The sequence below is a fragment of the Pieris napi genome, chromosome 13 (genome assembly GCF_905475465.1).
Source record: "Pieris napi chromosome 13, ilPieNapi1.2, whole genome shotgun sequence".
Classification (NCBI taxonomy): domain Eukaryota; kingdom Metazoa; phylum Arthropoda; class Insecta; order Lepidoptera; family Pieridae; genus Pieris; species Pieris napi.
In genome coordinates this window covers 1,284,138-1,301,063 of record NC_062246.1, presented here as the reverse complement: position 1 = coordinate 1,301,063, position 16,926 = coordinate 1,284,138, and the positions used below count along the sequence as shown (strand labels likewise).

General features: G+C 33.4%; 1 protein-coding gene across 1 annotated transcript in view; it reads left to right on the top strand.

Moving 5' to 3' along the window:
- Window positions 1-16,926, top strand: part of LOC125055268 (diacylglycerol kinase 1) — a 70,369-nt gene continuing 53,443 nt past the window's right edge. The window contains exon 1 of the mRNA XM_047657657.1: window positions 1-317. The gene's annotated coding sequence lies outside the window, so the exon portion shown is untranslated. The remainder of the gene's footprint in view (window positions 318-16,926) is intronic.

Here is a 16,926-nt window from a genome sequence, read left to right as displayed (position 1 = left end):
TGCTTTTCAGTGAACGTCAGAGCGTCGGGGAGGGAATACGTCTCTCATGTTTAAATCAGAAAATTCCGTGATTCCATGTGATGTTTTCCGTTTGTTTGACGGGAGTGACTAAGGAATTCGCAATGACTCGATTTAAAGCGAATTAGAAGGAAAATACACCGTAATATGTTGTTATTGTAGGCAAATGTAAAAATAAGATAGTCTGGTGTTTTGTTTTCGTGTATTTATGGACTTTTTGACGCTTGCAAATCGTGTGTGTAAACTGTAAGAGTTGTGTGCTCGGTTTGAAATTTGGAAATTGGATTTATTGGGATTTGGTGAGTTTTAGATATTTTTATTTTATTTCTGTCCGTAATTATTGAAATTATCTAATAAGAGTTTTTATGTTTGTTTCTATAATTATCTTGCTTTTACTTTTTTCGTAATATTACAATGCCAATTTTAATTCTTTTGCCGATCCATAGAACGTTCGATATCAAGCAAGTCAAACAATTAATTGAAAAAATAATGAAAGTATGTATGTTTAGTTTTACCACATAAAACGCTGATCGGTTCATTATATATTGGTATAATTCTGGATAAAGTATTAGTAAGTAATAATTCACAGTAATACTAAATACGCCAGCACTTATAATAATCTTTTGAAGGTTAAGAGATAAGGAAAATAAACACGGCTCGTGATGAAAATGTATTTATTTAACTTGTATTTTCGGAATAATTATTCGGATTTTATTTATTCTCTGTAATATAAAATAGATTTATATAACGGTTCTTTAATGTCTATATCGGCTATCGGCCAGGATGCCAGACGTTACTGTAAACTTAGCAGAGATATAAAAAGAGGATTTGAACATTTTGATTGCGAAAATTCTTTTAGAGAATTAGGTACATAATTCCCGAGCACTATAGACTATATTTATTTAAAAAAAAATCAGTGGCGCTACAGCCTCTTTTGGTCTGGTCCTCAGATTTCTGAATCTGTTTCATGATCATTTTTCAATCTAATAGGCAAGTAGCTGTTCAGCCTCCTGTGCCTACGACATGTCGGTTTCCTCACGATGTTTTCCTTCACCGTTCGAGCGAATTTTAGAAAGAAAGTCCGCTGGTGCACAGCCGGGGATCGAACCTACGACCTCAGGGATGAGAGTCGCCCGCTGAAGCCACTAGGCCAACACTACTAAATATTTATTTCCAATATATTAAAAAGTGCAGAGACGAGTTTTTGTTATTTTGAAACTAAAAGATTATACCAGCTAGTGTAGCGATTGATTTGATAAGTCAGGACATTTTAATACCTGGGTGGAACTAAGAACCTAACACCTCTAGGAATCCCTTCAGGTGTAACCCTAACTGGAAAGTCAAAGTCAAAGTCAAATCGTTTATTTCAATTAGACCATCTAAAATGGCACTTTTGAACGTATAAAGAAAAAATATAAAGATGATTCTAGTTGCCCCTTCCAAAAGGTAGTTTCGTGTGGAGAAGAATGGGCAAGAAACTCCACACTTACTCTTTTAAAATAGGTTTACAATAACGAGCAACAACGGGATTTCTGCTCCAATGGAGCTCTATGGGTAGCATGAGTCCAAGGTAGAACGGAGTAAAGTAGAAATAAAAGAGTTAGAGACACCTGAGTCCGAAAACGGTTGTAATACGAGTTTTCCCCATTGTTGGGCACTTGGTGTATTTAATTTTTTTCTATACGTATAACAGATAACGTATTTATGTTTCTCGGACAACAAGAGTTAGATCAAAAGCGTCCATAACTAGCGCGTATGATGTAATGAGAGTGGATGACGCGTGATATGACATCGTTTGGGGTCTGTGATCTCTGTTATCTCTGCTCTTCCCCTTAGAAAATATTGCAAATTTAAAGATAACGAATAATAACATTCACAGGTATCGTAGTTCAGTTGAACGCATTGGTTGAGTATTAAAATTATAGTTAATAATAGTAATAATTCATAGTCCAAGAAGGGGTTAAGTAGGAAAATAAAATCGATATCTATTATTCATATACACTTAATGTACACTTATGAACGTCATAACCAAAAAATCAATAAATAGTCTTAAACTTCATAGTAATAATAATAATTATAAATTGATGAAAAGAAAATTAAAACAAATTAAAAGAGTTTGGTTCCCGTGGCTTTCTTAATGCCCTATAACCCCAAGATGGGGCAGAAGGCGTCAACAGTGAGTCACCATCACGTTCGGTCTTGAGCCTCGTATTTCACCTCGCTCCAAGTCTTTTCTCTTCCTGTGGAAGTGTACCTTTAATGCTGGCATTTCCTTGCTGTATTGCGATACTTATTCGTTTAGCGACTAAATTACTGGCTCTGGGTTCACCGGTATTACCAGATGCCAACTTAATATCTTTAATTAACGCCTATGAACTTGAACCATAAAAAACAGTTTTTAAATTTGCTACTAGTTAAAATCAAGGGTGTAGAACTAACGAGAAGAACTGGCAAATGAGGAAATGATTTATTCAAGTATTTAGAAACGAAAACTATGAGTAACGCCTCAAACAGATTCTGTAATGTTTTGTCCTTATCACTATAAGGTATATTGGAAATAAATTAGCGTAACGGACGACGGAACATTAACTACGTTTAATACATTTCTGGTTCTGGATGAAATGTTCAGAAAGCCAAGTTGGGATAAATACGGCCTAATAATAAACGGTATAAGATTGACCCACTTAAGGTTTTCAGACGATCTGATTTTATTTGCCTTATTACAAGGAGAGGATGGTCACAGAATTTGGCTCGGAAAGCAAGATTGTCGTTCTTAAAATGATTGCCGAGAAAATCAAAGCAATGATGAATTTCAAATACTATTAAAATAAAGCATGTATTATTAAATATGAATGAATATTCGTACCTCGATCAGACTATATAAGAAGTTGACACAAGAATAGCAAAGGTTGGAGAGCAGCGCAACATAGAAAACTGCAGGTGTGTCTAAGAACGATGGAACGATGTGTGATATGGAAGAGAGGAATAGATAAAATAAATAATACATCAATTAATAACTAAAGAAACAGATGACACAATGGAAATAAAGAAACTTATGTGGAAATGGGCGGGGCAGTAAGAGGAAAAGAAATGTGGAGCAACAAAGTATTAAACTTGTGCCCAAGTGGGCCTTTGCTACAAAGGGGCACACAGATACCTAGGAAATAATGAGATGAAAGAAATATAAATGTAAAGAATCTGAAATAAAAGGTTTTGTTTATTAATACATTTGGCGTTGGTCAAGTAAAGTCAAAATATTGATACATGCTGGTAATCTTGTACTAATATTAAGTCTAAAATATTAACTGCCAGTTTTCAATTTAAGGACGACACGGATGAGAAGAACTCGTCACCTTCTGAAATTCTTTTGAATAAAAAGCAGTTTTCAGAGCAGTGTAGTGACTTAAGCTTGCGACCCTGAGAATGTTAGAATCACGATTGTGCACTAAAAGGCTTTTCTTTCTATGTGCGCATATACCACTGGCTGGTTCGGTGAAGGTGAACATCGTAAGGAATTAGTCTTAGACTGAAGAATCGATCAAGCAAATCTAGATTAGATTAGACTGATCACTAAAAAAAAGAACAAAGAAGCAGATGCAAGCAAAGATCTAGAAAACCTACTTGCCTATATTATAATTAACATACATACACACCCACACTTCGTGATTTATACTTGAGACAACAGAAGGTGTGTGTACATTAGCATGCAATTAAGAGAAGACACTGCCAGTGGAACATCAAGTAATGAATTGAAGTTAAAGTGCCGCGGAACTAAATATTTGCTTTGAAAACATACTGATAGATATTCGCTATTCAAGTTTTCTTTGTATTGTAAAGAGAGTTTGACGTTTATAGGGAGATTTGTATTACAGCGTTGATGAGTTTGTTGATAAGTTTTCTTGTCAACTCTTACTGAACTTTCCGGTGACTAAATTTAATAAATTTGGATAAATGGATTATGTTAACTAAATCCATCGATAAATAAAGCGAGACAAAAAATAGTAATATAAGCAGTAGCAATAAAGAAGGAAAGACTTGGAGCGAGGTGAAATACGAAGCTCAAGACAGAACCCGATGGAGACTCACTGTGAGCGCCCCAAAAAAAAAAAAATGAAGTTAAGAAGCAGTCACAACCGAATCACAACTACTGTTGAATTACAATAAAACAGAACATGTCAACTTTCTTTCTCAACACAAGTTGAAAGATTATATGAGTACTATATTACACTGTATATTTGACTGATTTTGTTTTTATTTAATGGGACTAAGTAATAAGTATATTCTTCTATTAGAATTACTATTATTGGGAGGCACACTTTGCGCCGCTGCGCCAGTAATTATTAGAATTATTTCTTCAAAACTGCTTCTTTTAATGACTATTTGGATTTTGATATTAATTTGAAGTAAAATATAAGTAAGAGAGGCGGTTTTTTAAAGATTCCGTATGAAATATCCACCCGTGTCTCATTCTTATTTAGATTCAGTAAGTGTCACCAATACGTTTCGCTAGAATTCAATTAGTTGACAGACGCCACGCTGCCACTCATTAATTTGACATCGCGCGTAATTCAACGCCTGACATTTCGACTGACCTTGCCATTAATTAAAAGGTTTCGGCTATTTTTAATGGACTTCACACAATTAAGAACCATAGACAATATTTATTGCATATATTTTTGGTATTAATTAACTATGTTAATGTATATAAATTACGCGTCACGTTGTTTTTCCGCTATGGACTTCTAAACTACTTGACCGATTTCAATCAAATTTGCACACCGTTTGCAGTTTGATCTAACTTACAAGATAGGATAACTGAAATCTCTATAACCGCAACATTATTTTATTGCAAAGTTGTTCACTATATGACAGACACAATTCTAACAGATGGCGCTGTGTTGAAAGTACCAACTTTTCACATAAGCTACAATTTAATGGCATAACTACCAAAAAAGCATGGTAGTCGCCATAACTGGTTTTCTTCTACCGTTTCCCTTGAATAGTTTACTACTACGTTATATAACAAAAACCTTAGCCACAGCAACACATGACCGAGTCTATTTTCTAGAGATCGAAGATATTTCATAAATTATATTGGATATAAATTTTCCGTAAGTTTTACAAAGTATTATATTAGTAGATAGCACTGTCGGGTTACCAGTTAACCTTGCATTAATTTTAGACAGAAATTTCCACCCTTTACAGGCTGTCTAAATCCAAAATGGCGATCATAAACGAACGGTGCGTGAACCACCATTTCAGATTTTCTTTTCGATAATTACTAAGCCAATTTCAACTTTTCAGGCATACTGACACTGGCAGTGTAGGTCTAGTGAAGCTACAGTGTGCGACTGTTATCCCTAAGGTCGTAGGTTCGATCTCAGGCTGTCCTCCAATGGACTTTCTGTGTATATGCGCATCTAACATTCGCTCGAACTAAATGTATGCAAAAATAATTTTATTGATGTTTTATTTAATTATACTCCTAGTAACACAAATAGTCTATAAATGAATCCATCAAATTACAAAACATTACGTATCTAGAATGATTCATGACAACAGATGTTCAAATATACCAAATGAAATAGAATTGTTTGGAACTTCGCGATAAAAATAGATAAACTCAAATATAACGTATGACTCGTGAAAACTTTTTTAACGTCATGAACGTCACAGGTGCTTATTGGTCTGGAAAAATCATCGAATCAGTTTCTCTATGCCCTATTTATATGGGGAAGACGAAACAATTATTAACATTAATTCACACGTTAGAAACGTTAAAAATCGCAGGAATTATTAAAGTTCTCACTATTCTGCTGAAAAGTTGACTTTTCAAAAAAAAGCTTTGTGGCTATGACCTTTTTGTGTCTGGATCTCAGATATCTGAATCTGTTTCATGATCATTTTTCAATCTAATAGGCAAGTAGGCGATTAGTGTGCCTGACACACCGTTTCACCGTTCGGGCGAAAGTTTAATGCGCACATAGTTCATTTGTGCACAGCCGGGGATCGAGCCTACGACCTCAGGGATGAGAGTCGCGCGCTGAAGCCTCTACGATTATCAAGAGAAATGAGAGGACAAAACCCAGGATTGTAGCAAAACTTTACGTAACTTTTAAGTTATGTATTATGAAGATCGATATCTTGAATGTTTTTTAAATCCATCGAATAACAATATACAATTTGCACACAGAGCTTTGTAAACAAAAAAGCTGTAATGTAGAGTTACGGCCGCCGTATTTATGAAATAAATCATTTCAATGTTAAATGTTTCAACGCGTTATTGTAGGCGTTTTATATATACTTTTGTATTCCGCTGTGGTGTATAGGAAATATTTGGATTTTCAAATATTAATATGCTTAAAAACAATAACTTGCGTGCTAACAATACACCTTAGCTAAAAAAATAATTTTAACCCCTCAAAAACACATCAAAGTGGTCGCTAAAGGGACACAACTGAACCATGGAGTTGGTGGAGCGCAATAACCTTCTCTGATTTCACCATGCCATAGACCATTACGTACGATTCTCACCAAATATAGCTATATACAGTCACACCGGAGTAAGTGACAACTGGGTAAGCGAGAAAACTCTATTAATCAGAGTATTTACCCGTCATTTTGCCCTCCTAAAACCTCTATAAGTGAGAAACATGAAACCTGTATATATACGTATAAACCTGTAGTGTGTATAATGTATTGATCACGCGTGAACCTCACGTACAAACCATAAGTGAGATTGATACTTGCCTATACCTCTATAAGAGGCAGTTAAATGCATTTTTAAAGACTTCGACATAAATTTAGGAATCCAGAGCTTTTCAGCTAGTAACAGCTGGTCAGAGGGTTTGATAGACCTCTATTTGAGACTGTCCCCTTCTTTAACTCTGTAAGCTAGAAACTCGGGTTAGTGAGAAACCTCTATAAGAGAAAATGAGATCACGGTCCCTCGAACTCTCACTTATCCAGGTTTGACTGTACTATAAAGATTTCTTATCCGAACAATAAAGAGAACAAATGTTAAAGTTCGATAGAATAGTGAATTGCATCAGATTATCGAACCAAGTAAAACACATAAAAACTTTTGAGACTTTTATTAACATTCTATTTGTTTTTAATTACTTTATTAAGACTAGCCAATCTCACTGGCGATAAAGAGTAAGCAATAAAAGTTTCTTTACGACTTTACCCTTAGATCATTGATTTTAGTTACAGATTGGTTTGTTATGTGTAGTTTTATTTTGTATGTAAATCGTAAAGGGTATCCGATTCATATGTTTATTTAGTGGTCTGAGCTACATTATATACGTACTATTATGAAAAAATAATTGAAATCAGTTAAGTAGTTTTTAAATTTATTCGTATATTATATTTATTCACTTCGTTGCTTATAGAAATATAATACAATTGACATAATTAAATGGAAAGGAGGGCAACTCGCGGCCTTATCGCTTTCGAGCGATCTCTTGTAGACAACCAATACATTATGTACATATAAATATATGTTTCTAATAAATAAAAATGTATATGTTTATCCCTTTTGTATATACATTTTATATCGTCTATTATAACCTAAACATTACAATCAAATACAGTATTTACAATTTTCTTAACCTACCAAGTCATAATAAAAAGAAAATTAAAACAAATTTAGAAGATTTGGTCCCTGAGGCAGTGTACCTTTAACGCTGGCATCTTCTCGCTGTATTGCGATACTTATTCGTTGAGCGAGGAAAGCATCACCTCTGGGGTCACCAGTACTATATACTAGGCGCCAACTTAAATCTTTAATTAGCGCCTGTGCACTTGAACCCCACGGCCCCAGAATTTTGAGGAAAGACTTATATTTGAGCCATTCATATTCATTGTTAAGACAGGACAACGTCTGTCGGGTCCGCTAATAAATAACACTATCTATTGGTAGTAACTGTTCAAGAATCCATTTGGTAGATTTTTCACTAAATACGTTATTTCCTAAAGCTAAAACTCGTACGTACTTTTGCATTTATGTTTAGTTAGGATGTAATTTAGTTTATAGATTCAGTCAGTCACGATTAACGTTTGGGTCCCCGCCAAGATCAACCATTACGTTTTAATGTATTCCTGATTAATCTAGGATTTAGTTGTCAAAATATATCTCGACTGACAGGCGGACATTGAACAATGATTTTCGTAACGTAAACAGTTAATGTGTCATGACCGGCTGAAAACGGTACATGTAAGAAGATGTAAGGTGGTGAGAAAGATAAAAGAGCGTGTTCATTGTTACTGGACAAACGGAATTACGTATTATCAGGAGTCAACATGTATAGGACTGGATGTGCTGAGTTTATTGCCAGTTCTTCTCTTCCGTACGCCCTTGATTTGAGAACTGGCAGTAAAATGTAAAATTAGAAGCATTTAATGTCATATATTTCTTTTTTGACGTTCATAAGTGTACATTGTGTTATCTATATGAATAAATGATTTTTGACTTTTGACCTGATGACCAATCAAAACTCAAACTCAACCTTCTCGACCAGGCTGGTTGGAGACGGGGCATATTGTTTTGGTTTCTTAGATGCCTGCTGTTAGTTAGACTGGCAGTCTAGATGTCTGCCACAGTTGCCCTTGAAATTAAAACTCTACACACTCTGAAACATATTATTAACTTCCTTGTGAACGAATTTGTCAATTAAAAGTGAATTATTTTGTATCAAATAAATTGTCAGGTAGAGAAATAAATAATTTAAGCATTTTTAAACGTTTTACTTTAAGAAAATAAACTGTGTATGTACATTCTGGCTTTTAATGTCCCATGGATTTGAATGAACGATTGCAACGCAGATAATGCATGGTATAAAATTTACTTCGTTTTAGTATTCAGGCCACTGTATATGTACAGTTATTTTTAGTCAACGCGTGCCCATTTGTTTACCGTCATACCTATGCGCTACGTTAGCTGTCAGGCGTCGCCCTGACAGCTGTCAATTTTCGCGCCTTTCCGTTCAGCAACGCAACGTTTGTTTTGTTATTTTCGTGTACATAACAATCTCTGTATAACTAAGTAATTTAATCATCTGCAATTCAATGAATAGTCAATCTTCTGTGCCTGACACATTTATTGACTTATTATAAGTCTTGCCGGTTTCCTCATTATGTTTTCTTTACTGTAATAGAATTCATTGCGTTGTGAAATAAAGCCAATTGTATAGCCTGGCGTCGCAACACTTATGTCTTTATTCTGCAGACAAAAAAGTCGTAATGGTGTATACATTATGTTATTGACCTTCAAACTAAAATATATATAAAAGTCGTCTGAGACACATAAATTTATTTCAATTACAAAGTTGTATAGTAGGAGCGTCGAACATTTTCATATAATTTACTTAAAATTGCGTTGTTTTTGTTTATATGCTATTGAACGCTTTAAATCAGAGGAAATTATATAACATTTAAAAAGAAAAAAAAGAAAAATAGTGGTGGCAGGTGGCTACATATTCTTTGACTCAGTCGTGACGCTCATCTCCTTCAACTTCTATACTCAATTCTTTTCAATCCTAAAATTCCCTTTTATCTTAAAAAGGAATTCAAATTCTCAGGTCCTTATAACTATATGTTACGCTCCTCTAATAGATGCTTATTGGAAATTCAATCTCACAGCTCATGCTTGTTGGGCAATTCGTTTAGGATCTCCGCCATTAATTTGTGGATTAGGTGGACTCCATACGATTGGCTACCTCTCTAACATCTTTTAAAACTCTTCTAAATAAACATTTCTTAACCATATCCTATCCTGATCAATCGTGACTTTTGTAATTCTTGTATTTCTTATATTAGCCTGGAAGCTTTTTAGCGATAAGGCCGGCCGTTGCATGACTTATAATTTTTATGTATTATGTTATTTATTTTTGTATAAATGTAACGAAGAGTAACGAAAAAAATAAATAAATAATGAAAAAGGATGTATAGTTTAAAGAGAAAGTGTACTAGCCCCCACACTAGGATTTCTTGTGTCGAACAAGAAGAATACTTTCGGTTTTAGCATAGAAAATGTTATTTAGGATTGTTAGTGAATGGTATAAAGTTTTGAATCGATAGCGTACATTTTGTTTTTAAGAAAGTAAAGACTCGACTTCAGAAAGAAATATCCTAATTGTACATTGTATGCAATTAGATTTATTTGTATGAATTTGAATAATAGGTAACGTAGATAATGTAACGATACTTTTACAAATATAAATATATTCAGTCCGATTTGAATTGAAATTTAGGATAAAACATTACCATATGAATGGTAATAAATACGTAGAAAGAGCGTTACATATGTAAGCAAAATTATATGTGAAAATTCTTCGGATACGCAAACAGGCATCATACATCAATGTGTTTTATTATATTTTCTCAAATTCTCCTTGGTTTATATTTTTTTACAAAGATCAGCAAATAGGCAGAATAGGAAAACCTAATGTTAAGAGATACATATATAGAGAGATAGAAGTGGTGCGCTCTTTTCCTGAAGTCGTTATCCGTTTTTCTTTTTATCTTATTCTTAAAATAAAAATATTTGTATTTTTGATTTTATACAAAATACCTTTGAAATGAAAAAGGTATTAAATGTATTATTAATTAAATAATTTTAGTTAAAGAACTCCCCTCCCACCACAACCACGTTGTTTGGTTGAATGTTGTTGCCAAGGGCCTTACCAATAAAATTTGGTGACCGTATTTGGAATATGCGATGCGAAAAGACAGATCTTATTGGAAACGTGAGGTAACTAACTTTACCATGTTTGTTACCATTATTTTTATATAGAGATAATATCATTAGTATCATAAGAAACTACTTTAATTCCCGTTTAAAAAGAAATAAGGCCAAAGTTTTCAAGAATCTGTGTCACAAGTGATATGTGATAATACCGTACAGATGTGTACTATTATGTCTATAAGTTTAAGGAACAGCACAAAGTTATGTTATGTATTGACTATCATAATGGACAACGTATATAATATTGTAAACCTATTTTAAAAGAGTAAGTGTGGAGTTTCTTGCCCATTCTTCTCCACACGAAACTACCTTTTGGAAGGGGCAACTAGAATCTTCTTTTCATATATATATTTTTTGACGTTCAAAAGTGCCATTTTAGATGGTCTAATTGAAATAAATGATTTGACTTTGACTTTGAACGCATCGTTATTAAGTACCTACTTTATAATTGGACATAAACTTGTTTTGTTGGTCATTCTTAAACAAAAAGTTTAGTAAAAAAATAATTCTTAGTATAGAAAGAAAAGATGTTTGTGTAATTTTATTAAGAAAATAAAAATAAATAATAATAATCAAATAAATATAACAAAATGTATTCAGGCTTTAAGTGAACGCCCGTGAATGAAACCTGAGAATTTGCGTATCACTATATCGATCTGGTTCATTGGAAATTCTCGCCTCGCAAACTAGGGTGCACTTAGTGTACATACAAGTCTCAATACACATGGCATTAGGTTTGTATAGTAACATAGACATTGGCAAATTACGTGGATTTCATCAGTGGGCTGAAAAGCATAGAAAATACCATTATTTTTATAAAATTTGATTTGATTATTAAATAGTTTCCGTCGAGAGCGATACAACGACTACGAGTATAGCGGTCATTCAATTTTTTGGTACCATTTTAAGTACGATTTGTCGTTAGCCTCAAAATAGGCCTCAGTTTCGGAGATTACCTCTTCTTCAGAGCAAATTTCTGACCAGCGAGCAATCTCTTGAGGTCTCAGAACAGGAAATGTCAGGTCACTGACCATAGAACCATAGAACACGTTACCTAGATTTTAGATGACATGAGATGGGCATCGTGTGCTTGCGCAGAAGGATAGAACCTTCATTTCTTAATTTTTATTGATATTTTACTTTTTTAAATGTTTGAACCTTTTTGTATGTATTATGTATTCCGTCTTTGGCTATATCCTTAGTATTTGTTTATTGTTATATATAATTTATATTAGCTTTAGGATTGCGGAATAAATAAATTGTATTTTTGAGGTTATTTAATTTGTTGTTTCTCAATAAATTTGTTTTTATTCACTTAGCCGAGTGTTCCAACGTAGTAACGGCAATGTAACACAGAAACAAGTGACTAATCGATAAAAATGTACACCTGCGTCTATACGTAGTTTAAAAATGCATACATTTTCTGATACCTATAACGAATATAGAGCTAAAAGCTTTTTAATCGCTAATTATTATATAACATTAATTTGTTCACGATATAATCACAGGCAAGCTATAGATTTGTTTCTTATGCATTTTATACAATACAAAAATCCTGTTTTCGGGTAAATAAAATAAAGTTTTACGTGAGTTGAGTTGGGTGGCGGTTGTAGTAGATATGTTTATATATATAAACTCTTTGTTTTGTGCGACGCTGGATTAACAAAAAACTAACTTGAAAAACTGACTTGAAAATAATTACTGAAATGGACGAAGATGGAATGGATGGAGAATTATATATACCAAAAGAATTCCAAAACCTCTACATCTTCAAGACGAACCAAGCAAAGCGCGTGGCATGGCCGTTACGTTACAAAAACTATTGTATTGTTATATAATAAAGAACAGTGGATGTGTTTTTCACCCATGTGACGATTTTGTGAAGTGCGGGATTGTAGAGTTAGAAACTTGTCTTTACATGATATCTGACAGCGCTAGAAAGTGATAATCTTGCAACATTTCATTGTAAATGTTCACTCACAATGTCAGATTCCAAAACACAGTATTTTTCTGCTTGACACAGATTAAACATGAAAAGGAGTTTTATAAATATATAGGAAGACAAACAAAATAAGAAAGACAATTTTTTTTACCTCTATATATAGAGTTTGTAAACTGTGGCGTTAAAAGAATTTTCCTATTCACGTAGAGATGAGCTGGTATGCAATAATGCTTTTCTTTCCGACAGAGGTCAAAGGAAAATAATTCCTGGAAAAGCCTTCAAATGAAATCTCGCAAATAGAAAATAGTATATCTTTAAAGAATTTTTATTACTACGTAAGTATTACATAAAAAAATGTTTTGGTACCTCAAGCTTACAAAAAAATTTTAAGGCATGCCCAAATAGTGCTGACTGATCGTATTTAATTATTTTTTATTTATTTTCAAAAACACTTATCCGTGTACAAGTTTATTCACCTCTACATAATAAAGCATCGTTTTTTTAAATTAATATATTTTAATAATGTGATATTTTATCACTACATTTTTTTTTTTTTTTTGATTGGACAATTCACACCAATTGACCTAGTCCCATGCTAAGCTGGTGAAGCTTGTGTTATGTGTACTAGGCAATAGATAGATAGATATATAAATACATGTTTAAACACCCAAGACCTAAGCACAACACCAAATGCTCATCACATCGATGTTTTGTCACAGCCGGGGATTGAACCCGGGACCCATGGATTCGCAGTCAAGGGTACTACCCACTACACCAATGAGCCGTCTAAATGATACAATGATACGACTTATAATATATGTAACTTCTATGTGAAATTCCTTTTAAGACAAATTTGCAAGCCATTATGTGTGGCAGAATATACGAACTTTAGATTGTACCACCATAACATTTGCATGCAAATAAATTATTATGACGATTTCATGTATAATTTTTGAATACCGACCCGACTCCAAAGAACTTCAAGCAAACTTTCATGTTATTTAACGAGAGTCGAAACGTTCGACTGATTTTTATGTGACCTCTGAGAAGTTGAATCAAACGCTGAACTGAGTCATTATAAAGTCTTGGCAAACGAAGAACAATTGTACTTTTGATGTTGAATGATCGCTCGCCTTGTTTACTCCAACGCCGCTCGTAAAATTTTGATAATATAAACTGCTATTGTTAAACATATTATGGGGATCATTTTATTTTATAACGGAGAAAATGTTTAATATTATAACGGTAATACTTGTGCAGAGTTTATGGTATTCAAGACATACATCAAAATATGAAATTTAAAAACTTATCAAGAGAAACAAAAAACCAATGGTGTCACAACCTTTTTAGGTCTCGCCCTCAGATTTCTGTTTCATGATCATTTGGTAATCTAATAGGCGAGTAGGTGATTAGCCTTCTGTGCCTGACGCACGCCGTCGACTTTTTAGCTCTAAGGCGAGCCGGTTTCTTCACGATGTTTTCCTTCACCGTTCGAGCGAATGTTAAATGCGCACATAGAAACGAAGTACATTGGTGCACAGTCGGGGATCGAACCTACGACCTCAGGGATTAGAGTCGCACGCTGAAGCCTCTACACTGCTCATTTAACAAGAAAATAATAATGTTTAATAAATTAATATTATCAAAATACATTTGTAATTACTTAGCGCATACGTTTAATTTACGTTTTAATGGAATGAAACTTAATTAAATTTCTTGAAACAATACAACGAATGGACCTTTCATAACATAAATATTACGATATTGACCTAACGTTTTAGATTAGCACGCCACAGAGGTTTCATTAGCAAATGAAATTCTCAGGAAATCAACATGACGACTCGGAAATTGTAATATCAAATGTTACGTAGCGCTTCCCGTAGCTTAAAGGTGTTCGTAGAGGATACAAGTGCTACAATTATGATAACTCGTAGCAAATGTGGGGATCGGTTTTATTATGTTTTCAAATTCGTTTATTATTAGATTATATTTACGTTTGTTTGTGAAAGTAAATTTAGATATTTAATGAATAACTGAATTAAATATAGTGAAGTGTGGAAAGGAATATCATTGTTTATAAATTGGTGTTCTTTAATAAGTAAGTAAACAACAAGTTTTGGGTCGCACAGAGAAAGGAAGAGAGAGAGCGCCAGAGTTCAAATGCGTCGTGCGCTCAGTTATAACTTAACTTATTATTTTGATATTATGTTAATGTACTTATTATATGAAATTATGAAAATTAATATGAAATTTGTATTCCTGTTTTTGATGATATAAATGTTCATTCTTTGCAAACGTTGTAGCCAATCACACAATCAATGAATAGTCTTCAAGAAATTATTTATCTTAATGTCATTTAATTAATATTAAATTGAAGTTTGAAAATATATGGCTGGATTTTACATTAATGGGCAAACGCCGATTTTGATGTTTGTAAAATTTTGAAACCTTTGTCCAAATTAAGATTCGGTGTTGAGATTTAGCGCCAGACTCCAGATTCCTATTTCTAAAATGTATGACATTAGGAATTCTCGTTAAGTAGCGACTTTTTATCTTACCCTAATGTATTTTATGTATGGAAAATAAGAGTTAAAATGTAACATAGATATCATTTATTTAAACCCCCCCCCCTCCAATTAAAGTAATATGCAAACTTTGTTATACGATACCATTCTGAACCAAAACTGTATCCCTTGGCAATGTAAATATTGAGCCTGCCGAACTTTTTGTTTGTTCAAACAAGCAACTTCCCTATTTCCGTCAGTACTTTTGAAGTATCATTTTCTTCAATAACAAATCTATAACTTAACTTTAGTAATACTTAAGTTTTTGCTATTTTGTTACGAGTTTCGCCATTGTATCACTGAATAGAAATTGTGTTGTTTGTATGAATGGGAGAAAAATTGTTTCTCTATTTAATAGTTTAATTTATTTAATAGAACAATTATGGCTATTATATGGAAGGCACATTATGATTTACGTTATATATATATAGCTTTTAACAATTACATAATAAATAAAACATCACAAAATTAAGTTCATACTTACTCGCTTCTTTACTTACACTAATAATTGTTACATTTTATTATGAAATTTTTGTTTCTAATATTTTTATTATTAGATTATTTTTCTTTTTTGCGTATAAGACGCAAAGTAACTGTTGTGGTCTCTGGGAGAATGACCAGCGCTATGGAACACGTCTGCTCCATAGCATAATGCTGAGCCAGATACAACCACAACGCACACACATTACACACTTAAATCGTCCCTTATTAATTTTTGTCCATATTTTTTTTTAATTTTTCTTTTTTGATTATTACTATTATTATTTTGTGTGTTTATGTGTGTGATGTCTATTGTCTATGCATACTCCGTTGGCTCACTTACGTAGCGATGCACATTGAGATTTGGCTTCCGAAACTAGAGAACGCCACTTTTGCTACCACTTGCCAATGGGGTAGTTCGAGCTCGTGTAGGTCCTTCTCCACCACCACGCGCGTCTTTCCAGAGATATTGGGATCCAGCAGCAGGTTGGTATAGGTTCAGAGATTAGGTTATTTAATACTCCAAACCTTTCGTTCCGAAGATGACCGGTTAAACGGAGTCTGGACTTTAGCTTCACCAATTATGTCGGTTTCGCCTATCAGAACCTATATTCTTTTTTCCTGACATATCACATGTTCATACGATTATGTCTCATCTATATAATTGTGTTTCGTCAACAGATTAAAGATCTAGTTCAATCTTTAGACTGTCACACAATGTAATTAAGGCGTCATCACGCGAATGAAAAGCAAATTTTCTTACAAAGACAATACAGACTCATAGCTAAAAAGAATGAAAGGATCGTGCTAGCAGTTATCAGCTACCAACGACTGTGTTAGCCTATGTGTGCAATTCTTAACTAAAGATATCAATCAATAATCAACCAGTGTTGTAACAAGGGATTTTCTTGTCTATTCTATCGGAGGCCATGTTTCGTGTCGCCGATAGGGATTTATTTATTTATTTATTTTGTAAACCTACAGCTAACATAAATTATATACAATAACAAACAGTTACATTAAAAATATAGCCAAATATGGAATACATAATAATACATTTAACTACAAAATGGTTCAAGAATTTATAAAAGGAAACAAACAAATAAAAACTATTCAATACGTTTATCTAAGTGGTACCTAATTTGGTTGTGTTGTATGATGGTGTAAAAGTGAGG